Source organism: Nicotiana sylvestris, chromosome 6 (assembly GCF_000393655.2).
Source record: "Nicotiana sylvestris chromosome 6, ASM39365v2, whole genome shotgun sequence".
Classification (NCBI taxonomy): domain Eukaryota; kingdom Viridiplantae; phylum Streptophyta; class Magnoliopsida; order Solanales; family Solanaceae; genus Nicotiana; species Nicotiana sylvestris.
Window position 1 is genome coordinate 88,898,275 of NC_091062.1, and position 10,223 is coordinate 88,908,497.

The window sequence follows — 10,223 nt, forward strand, 5'->3', positions numbered from 1 at the left end:
GAATGAAGAAGGTTATTGTATCATATGTGGCATGGTATTTGAATTGTCAGCAGGTTAAGTACGAGCATCAAAGGCCTGGTGGATTGTTTCAGAGGATTGAGCTTCCCGAGTGGAAGTGGGAGCGGATCACTATGGACTTCATTACTGGACTTCCGCTGACTCGGAAGAAGTTCGACGCAGTTTGGGTCATTGTTGATAGGCTGACCAAGTCAGCGCATTTCATTCCTATGGCAGTCTCCTATTCATCCGAGAGGTTAGCTGAGATCTATATCGGGGAGATTGTTCGCCTTCATGGTATGCTAATATCTATCATTTCGGACCGAGGTACGCAGTTTAATTCACATTTCTGGAGAGCAGTTCAGCGAGAGTTGGGCACCCAGGTTAAGTTGAGTACATCATTTCATCCTCAGATGGACGGGCAGTCCGAGCGGACTATTCAGATATTGGAGGATATGCTCCGAGCTTGTGTTATTGACTTTGGAGGTTCGTGGGATCAGTTTTTGCCTTTAGCAGAGTTTACCTATAACAACAGTTACCAGTCGAGTATCCAGAGGGATCCTTATGAGGCTTTATATGGTAGGCGGTGTCGATCTCCGGTTGGATGGTTTGAACCGGGAGAGGCTCGGTTGTTGGGTACAGATCTGGTTCAGGAGGCTTTGGAGAAGGTCAGGATCATTTAGTATAGACTGCATACAGCCCAGTCTAGGCAAAAAGAGCTATGTAGATCGCAAGGTTCGATATGTGGCTTTTATGGTTGATGAGCGGGTATTGCTCTGAGTGTCGCCTATGAAGGGCGTGATGAGATTTGGGAAGAAGGGCAAGCTTAGCCCTAGGTTCATTAGTCCGTTTGAGATTCTTGATCGAGTGGGAGAGGTGGCTTATAGACTTGCGTTGCCGCCGAGCTTATCAGCCGTGCATCCAATTTTTCATGTGTCCATGCTTCGGAGGTATCACGGCGATCTATCCCACGTGTTAGATTTCAGCACTGTCCAGTTGGACAAGGACTTGTCCTATGAGGAGGATCCGGTAGCTATTCTAGACCAGCAAGTTCGTTAGTTGATATCCAAGAGTTTTCCTTCTGTTCGTGTTCAGTGGAGAGGTCAGACTCCTAAGGCATCGACCTGGGAGTCCCAGTTCGATATGCGGAGCCGTTATCCTCATTTATTCCCCGACTCAGGTACTTCCTTCTTCTTACCCATTATGTGCTTCCGAGGCCTTGAAAACCTCATTTAGAGTCGCATTGATTTGTGTGCACAGTCCGGGCACGTAGCCGGAAAGCTTAAATATGAAATTTTGTGAAAAATGCTAAGTTTTGATGTTAAAATGAATAAATTTGACTTCGGTCAATATTTTGGGTAAACGAACCCTGACCCGTAATTTGACGGTCCCGGAAGGTCCGTAGGAAAATATGGGACTCGGGCGTATGCCCAGAATCAGAATCCGATGTCCCTAACCCGAGAAGTGAATTTTTTTAAGGAAATTGTTTTTCTGAAAATGTCTAAGGAAATTGAAATGAAATTCGATTAGAACGAGTTAGTATCGGGCCCGTATTTTGGTTCCGGCGCCCAGTACAGGTCTTATATATGACTTGAGTCATTCTTGTGAAATTTAGTTAAAAACGGACGTCGTTTGACGCGATCCGGACCTTAATAGAGAAATGTGATGTTTTAAAAGAGTTTTGAGAAATTTCATTGATCTCGAGGTTTAATTCGATGCTCGTGATGTTATTTTGGTAATTTGATTACACTAATATGTCCGTAGGATGTTTTGAGGTTGTGTGTATACTTGGGTTGGAGTTTCGAGGGCCCGGGTGAGTTCGAGTATGTTCCGGGATGCCTTAGGCTTAGAAAGTCAGATGTTGCAGGTTCAGGAAGGTGCAGGCCTCGGAACCCTTTAGTGCAGTCCACGAGAAATTGCGGCCACCGCGGAGGGGCTAGCGCGGCCGCGGTCACCTTTGTGCGGGGCGCGGTGGAGGCTGTGCGGCCGCAGTCGCCTTTGTGCGGTCCACACAGGGTGCTGAACTGCAGGTCTTCAGGGAGGCCTGTACGGCCGTAGTCCATTTAATGTGGTCTGTGGTGGAGCACCGCGGTCGCGGTCCTTTCTATGCAGTCCGTGGTGAGGGTCTGAGAGGGGTATAAATAGACGGGATTTTTAGTTATTTTTCACTTATCAAAATCCCAAAAGCATAAGAGACGATTTTTCAAACAACCTTTCTTTTCCAAATCAATTGTAAGTCATTTTTAACTAGTTTTCTTCAATCATTAACATCTTTTAACATGGTTTCAACTTAAAATCAAAGATTTTCATGGGGGAAATTGGGTGTTTTGGGTAGAACCTAGGTTTTCCAAAAAATTGGGGATTTGGACCTCAATTTGAGGTCCGATTTCAAAATAAATTATACATCTGTATTCGTGGGGGAATGAGTAATCGGGTTTTGGTCCGAACCTAGGGTTTCGACCACGTGGGACCAAGGTGATTTTGACTTTTTGGGTAAAACTTTGGGAAAACTCATTTTCATGCATTGGGGTTGATTCATTTAGCACTTATTGATATAATTAAGTAACTTGTGACTAGATTCGAGTGGAATGGTGGTAGAATCAAGGGGTAAAGCTATAATTGAAGCTTGAGTGGTGTTCAAAGCTTCGAGGTAAGTGTTTGGTCTAACCTTAGCTTGAGGGATTAGGAGTTGAGTCTTATTTGCTATGTGCTAATTTTTGAGTACGACGTATAGGCATGGTGATGAGTATTTATACATTGGTATCTAGCATGACCATGAGTCTTTATATTGCGGATATTATGATCTTGTTGTATCTTTCATGCCTTAATGATGATTTCTATATGTTTTAAAAAGCATGTGAAAGAAATTGTGATCTTTGAACTTCGAGAAGCATTGGCTCAGGTGGTAATATGAATTGTGAAAGTATATGAGATAATTGAACCATTTGGAGCATTGGCTCAAGTGGTAAAGTGAGTTATAAAGTAAGAAGTGAAAGAAAGAGAAAGAGTTATTGAATTATTCCCTTGTCGGGATGCTTGTTGCTTTGTTGATTATCTCCCTTGCCGGTATGTTGAGATTTATTGATATTGTTCCCTTGCCGGGACTTAGCTGTTTAATTGTATTCCCTTGCCGAGATTTCTATTATTATTATTTGTTTAATCCCTTGCCCCTTGTTTGTGATTGTTGTTTGGGTGAGGAAGAGCGATAAAGCACGAAGAGTGATGTCGTGCATTGTTTGCTATTGTGAGAAAAGAGTGTAAAGCACGAAGGGTGATGTCGTGCCGTACGATGTACCATTTCGTACCGATATTCATTGACTATATTGTGAGGAAAGAGAATAAAATCATGAAGGGTGATGCCATGCACATTATTACGATACAATTGATTTGGTGAGGACGAGAGTAAAAGCACGAAGGGTGATGCCATGCATTTGTTGATTTCTGATTTCCTTGTTGATATCCGAGTTATGTTATTTCTTTCATTACTTATTGTTATTTGATTTACTTCGAGGTATTAGATTTCCTTACCCTATTTGCTTTGTGATTGTTGTTTGGGTGCGGAAGAGCGTAAAGCACGAAGGGTGATGCCGTGTATTATTTTGGTGAGAACGAGAGTAAAAGCACAAAGGGTGATGCCGTGCAAATTGTTGATTTTTGCTTCCTTGTTGATATTCTAGTTATGTTGTTTCCTTCCTTACTTTATGTTGCTTCTACATACAAGGTCTGAAGAAATGCAACACACTGTTTCTGAACAAAGGAAATGAAACACAAAATAGAGATAGAGAGAGACGCCAGGACCTGCGGATACCTATAGGTCTACCTTAGGTCTCTGAGTGGACTAAAGGAAGCCTTCCAACTACTGTCCGAAAGCTGCTCCGGGATCTACACACAGTGCAGAGTATAGTATCAGCACAACCGACCCCATATGCTGGTAAGTGCCTGGCCTAACCCCGGCGAGGTAGTGACGAGGCTAGGACCAGACTCTAGATAAACCTGTGCAGTTATATAACATATGGCGGAAAAGTAACAAGTAATAAGCAATTAAAGCTGGGGAAGGGGAACATGTTTCGGGGGTAGCTGACAAAACAAAATAACAAGAAATAACAAAGAAGCTAACAATATAACTTCTAACACTGATAAAGAGAAGTAAAGACAGCTTTAACTTTCAGTTTCCATCTTGTTGCAGGTGTGCAACCCGATCCCATTTCTCATATCTTGTGGTAGGCGTACCACCCGCTCCCATTTCATCATATCTTGTGGTAGGCATACCACCCGCTCCCATTTCATTATCTTGTGGTAGGCGTACTACCCGCTCCCATTTCATAATATCTTGTGGTAGGCGAACCACCCGCTGCCATTTCATTATTTTGTGGTAGGCATACCACCCGCTCTCATTTCATAATATCTTGTGGTAGGCGTACCACCCGCTCGCATTTCATTTTCTTGTAGTAGGCGTACCACCCGCTCCCATTTCATTTTCTTGTGGTAGGTGTACCGCCCGCTCCCTTTTACAGTTCATCACACAATCACAAGAAATTCCGGCAAGGAAACATAAGTGATATAATAACTTCCCGGCAAGGAAACAAAAGCAATATAAAAATTTCCCGGCAAGGGAACAACAATATCGAAATAGTCATCCTAGCAAGGGAGAATCAGCTATAACCAATCTCACTTAGCTGGTACTCAGTTCAATTAATGGAAATGCTCAATCATAGAAGATCATTAATTAAAGCATACAAAGTGTCATTCATGAACACAACAACTTTCAATTTAAGACACACGGTCATGCTTGACACCAACGTATGGATACTTGTCACCATGCCTATACGTCGTACTCAACAAGAAGCAAGTAGCAAGTATGACTCAACTCCTAATCCCTCAAGCTAGAGTTAGACCAAACACTTACCTTGAAGCTTTGAACACCACTCAAGACTCAATTATAGCTTTATCCCTTAATTCCACCACCAATCCGCTCGAATCTAGTCAGAAGTTACTTAATTACATTAATAAGTGCTAAATGAATCAACCCCAATACATGAAAATGAGTTTTCCTAAAGTTTTACCCAAAAAGTCAAAATCACCCCCGGGCCCACGTGGTCGAAACCCGAGGTTCGAACCAAAACCGAATTACCCATTCCCCCACGAATCCAAATATATAATTTATTTTGAAATGGGACTTCAAATTGAGGTCCAAATCCCCAATTTTAGAAAAAACCTAGGTTCTACCCAAAACACCCAATTTCCCCCATGAAAATCTTTGATTTGAAGTTGAAATCATGTTAAAAGATGTTAAGGAGTGAAGAAAATGAGTTAGAAATCACTTACCAACATATTGGAGAAGAAAGGTTGTTTGAAAAATCGCCTCTTATATTTTTTTGGGGTTTTGAAAAGTGAAAAATAACTGAAATTCCCATTTATTTATACCCCTCTCAGATCCCCATATGCGAACCCCATCAAATGGACCGCGGCCGCACAGGCCTCCCTGAAGACCTGCAGTTCAGCACCCTGTGTGGACCGCACAAAGGCGACTGCGGCCGCACAGCCTCCACCGCGCTCCGCACAAAGGCGGCCGCGCAGGCCCCTCCGCGGTCGCACGCGATTTCTCGCGGACCGCACTAAAGGGTTCAGAGACCTGCAACTTCCTGAACCTGCAACATCTGACTTTCTAAGCCTAAGGCATCCCGGAACCTACTCAAAACTCACCCGAGCCCTCGAAACTCCAACCCAAGTATATTCGTGTAATCAAATTACCAAAATAACATCACGAGCATCGAATTAAACCTCGAGATCAATGAAATTTTTCAAAACTCTTTTAAATGTCAAATTTCTCAATTAAGGTCCGGATCGCGTCAAACGACGTCCGTTTTTAACCAAATTTCACATGAATGACTCAAGTCATATATAAGACATGTACCGAGCGCCAGAACCAAAATAAGGGCCCGATACCATTGCTTTCTAATCAGTTTTCATTTCAAATTTCCTTAAATAATTTCTAAAAACAATTTCACTTAAAAATTCATTTCTCGGGATTGGGACCTCGAAATTCAATTCCGGGCATACGCCCAAGTCCCATATTTTCCTACGCACCCTCCGAGACCGTCAAATCACGGGTCCGGGTCCGTTTACCCAAAATATTGACCGAAGTCAAATTAGCTCATTCTATAATCAACATTTATCGTTTTTCACAGATTATCATATTTAAGCTTTTCGGCTACGCGTCCGGACTGCACACGCAAATCGAGGCAACTCTAATGAGGTTTTCAAGGCCTCGGAGACACAGAAATCAACTGAAAGCAAGTGATGACCCTTTGGGTCGTCACATTCTCCACCTCTAAAACAATTGTTCGTCCTCGAACGGACAGAAGAAGGAAGTACCTGAGTCGGGAAAAAGATGAGGATAACGGCTAAGCATATTGGATTCGAACTCCCAGGTTGATGCCTCAGGAGGCTGACCTCTCCATTGAACACGAACAGAAGGAAAACTCTTCGACCTCAACTGTCGAACTTGCCGGTCTATAATAGCTTCCGGCTCCTCCTCATAAGACAAGTCCTTGTCCAACTGGACAGTGCTAAAATCTAACACGTGGGATGGATTGCCGTGATATTTCCAAAGCATAGACACATGAAACACTGGATGCACGACTGATAAGCTCGGCGGCAATGCATGTCTATAAGCCACCTCTCCCACTCGATCAAAAATCTCAAACAGGCCAATGAACCTAGGGCTAAGCTTGCCCTTCTTCCCAAATCTCATCACGCCCTTCATAGGCGACGCTCGGAGCAATACCCGCTCACCAACCATAAAAACCACATCTCGAACCTTGCGGTCTGCATAACTCTTCTGCCTAGATTGAGTTGTACGAAGCCTATCCTGATTGATCCTGACCTTGTCCAAGGACTCCTGAACCAAATCTGTACCCAACAACCGAGCCTCTCCCGGCTCAAACCACCCAACCGAAGATCGACATCGCCTACCATACAAAGCCTCATAAGGAGCCATCTGGATACTCGACTGGTAGCTGTTGTCATAGGCAAACTCTGCTAAAGGCAAGAACTGATCCCATGAGCCTCCAAAGTCAATAACACAAGCTCGGAGCATATCCTCCAATATCTGAATAGTCCGCTCGGACTGCCCGTCTGTCAGAGGATGAAATGTTGTACTCAACTCAACCTGGGTTCCTAACTCTCGCAGAAATGCTTTCCAAAAGTGCGAGGTAAACTGCGTACCTTGGTCCGAAATGATAGATACTGGCACACCATGAAGACGAACAATCTCCCGGATATAAATCTCAGCTAACCTCTCGGATGAATAGGAGACTGTCATAGGATTGAAATGCACTGACTTGGTCAGCCTATCAACAATGACCCAAACTGCGTCGAACTTCTTCTGAGTCTGTGGGAGTCCAACAATGAAGTCCATAGTAATTCGCTCCCACTTCCACTCGGGAAGCTCAATCCTCAGAAAAAACAATCCACCAGGTCTATGATGCTCATACTTAACCTGTTGACAATTTAAACATCGAGCCACATATGCAACAATATCCTTCTTCATTCTACGCCACCAATAATGTTGCCGCAAAACCTGATACATCTTCGTGGCGCCCGAATGAATAGAGTACCGGGAACTATGGGCCTCCTCTAAAATCAACTCTCGAAGCCCATCCACATTAGGCACACAAACTCGCCCCTGCAATCTCAAAACTCCATCATCACCTAAGGAAACCTACTTGGCACCTCTACTCTGCACCTGTCTCTAAGGATACACAAATGGGGATCATCAAACTACCGATCACGGATACTCTCCAATAATGAAGATCGCGCGACCGTGCAAGCTAATACTCGACTAGACTCAGAAATATCCAACCTCACAAACCGATTGGCCAAAGCCTGAACATCCAAAGCAAGCGGCCTCTTACGGACCGGAATATAAGCAAGACTGCCCATACTGGCTGACTTTCTACTCAAAGCATCGGCCACTACATTGGCCTTTCCCGGGTGATATAAGATAGTGATATCATAATCCTTCAACAACTCCAACCATCTCCTCTGCCTCAAATTCAACTCCTTTTGTTTGAAAAAATACTGAAGACTCTTGTGATTAGTGAACACCTCACATGCCATGCCATACAGATAATGCCTCCAAATCTTCAATGCGTAAACAATGGCTGCCAACTCTAAATCATGAACTGGATAGTTCTTCTCATGAATCTTCAACTGCCTTGAAGCGTAGGCAATGACCTTGCCATCCTGCATCAACACTGCGCCAAGCCCAATACGGGAAGCATCACAATAAACTGTGTAAGGCCCTGAACCTTTGGGCAAAACTAACACCGGTGTCGTAGTCAGAGTTGTCTTGAGCTTCTGAAAGCTCGCCTCACACTCGTCCGACCATCTGAACTGGGCACCCTTCTGGGTCAACCTGGTCATCGGGGCGGCAATAGATGAGAACCCATCCACGAACCGACGGTAGTAGCCTGCCAATCCCAAGAAACTCCGAATCTCTGAAGCTGATGCTGGTCTAGACCAGTTGTTGACTGCCTCAATCTTCTTCGGATCAACCTGAATACCCTCTGCTAATACGACATGACCCAGGAATGCAACTGAACGCAACTATAACTCACACTTCGAGAACTTAGCATATAACTGACTATCCTTCAGAATCTGAAGAACCACTCTGAGATGTTGCTCGTGCTCCTACTGGCTGCGGGAATATATCAAGATATCATCAATGAAGACTATCACGAACGAGTCCAAATAAGGCCTGAACACTCGGTTCATCAAATCCATAAAAGCTGTTGGGGCATTTGTCAACCCGAATGACATAACCAAGAACTCATAATGCCCGTACCGAGTGCGGAAAGCTATCTTAGGGACATCGGATGCCCTAATCCTCAACTGATGGTAGCCAGATCTCAAGTCAATCTTTGAAAATACCTTGGCACCCTGAAGCTGATCGAACAAATCATCAATCCTCAGTAGTGGATACTTATTCTTGATGGTGACCTTGTTCAACTGCCGGTAATCAATGCACATTCTCATCGAACCATCCTTTTTCTTAACAAACAAAACCGGCGCACCCCAAGGCAAAACGCTAGGTCTAATGAAACCCTTCTCAAGCAAGTCCTGCAACTGCTCCTTCAACTCTTTCAACTCTGGCGGGGCTATGTGATATAGTGGAATGGAAATGGGCTGAGTGCCCGGAGCCAAATCAATGCAAAAGTCAATATCCTTGTCGGGCGGCATACCCGGCAGGTCTGAAGTGAATACCTCAGAAACTCACGAACAACGGGCACAGAATCAATAGAGGGAACCTCCGCACTAGAATCACGAACATAAGCTAAATAGGCCAAGCACCCCTTCTCGACCATACGTCGAGCCTTCACATAAGAAATAACGCTACAGGTAGAATGACCAGAAGTTCCTCTCCACTCTAAACGATGCATACCCGGTAAAGTTAAGGTCATAGTCTTGGCATGACAGTCCAAGATATCATGGTAAGGTGATAACCAGTCCATCCCCAACATAACATCGAAGTCGACCATGCTAGAAGCAACAAATCCACACGAGTCTCAAGACCCCCAATCAAAACTACACAAGAGCGATGGACTCGATCTACCATAATAGAATCACCCATCGGTGTAGACACATAAACAGGAATACTCAACAAATCACTAGGCATGACCAGATACGATGTAAAATAAGATGACACATACGAGTATGTAGACCCTGGATCAAATAACACTGAAGCATCTCTATCATAAACCAGAACCGTACCTGTAATAACTGCATCTGAAGCCTCAGCCTCAGGCCTGGCTGGGAGAGTATAACATCGGGGCTGGGCCCTACCATCCTGAACTACCTCTCTGGGATAGCCTGTAGCTGGCTAGCCTCCACCTCTGGCAGCCTGACCTCCACCTCTAAGACCTCTACCTCCACCTCTAGCACCTCTACCCCCAACTCTAGCTGGTTGGGCGGGATGTGGAACATCTGGTGCCTGAACCAAAGCACTAGAACCCTGATACGGAGAACTGCTCGAAGCTCGAGGGCAATACCTAGCAATGTGCCTCGTGTCACCACAAGTAAAATAAGCCCTCGGCTGCTGGGGCTGACGACCCTGAAAACTCTGAAGTGGTGGTGCACTGATAGGTGTTGGTGGTGCACTGAAGGACTGCTGATCAGAATACTGCATCGGAGGACCACGGCCACCTGAAGCACCGTGAGAAACC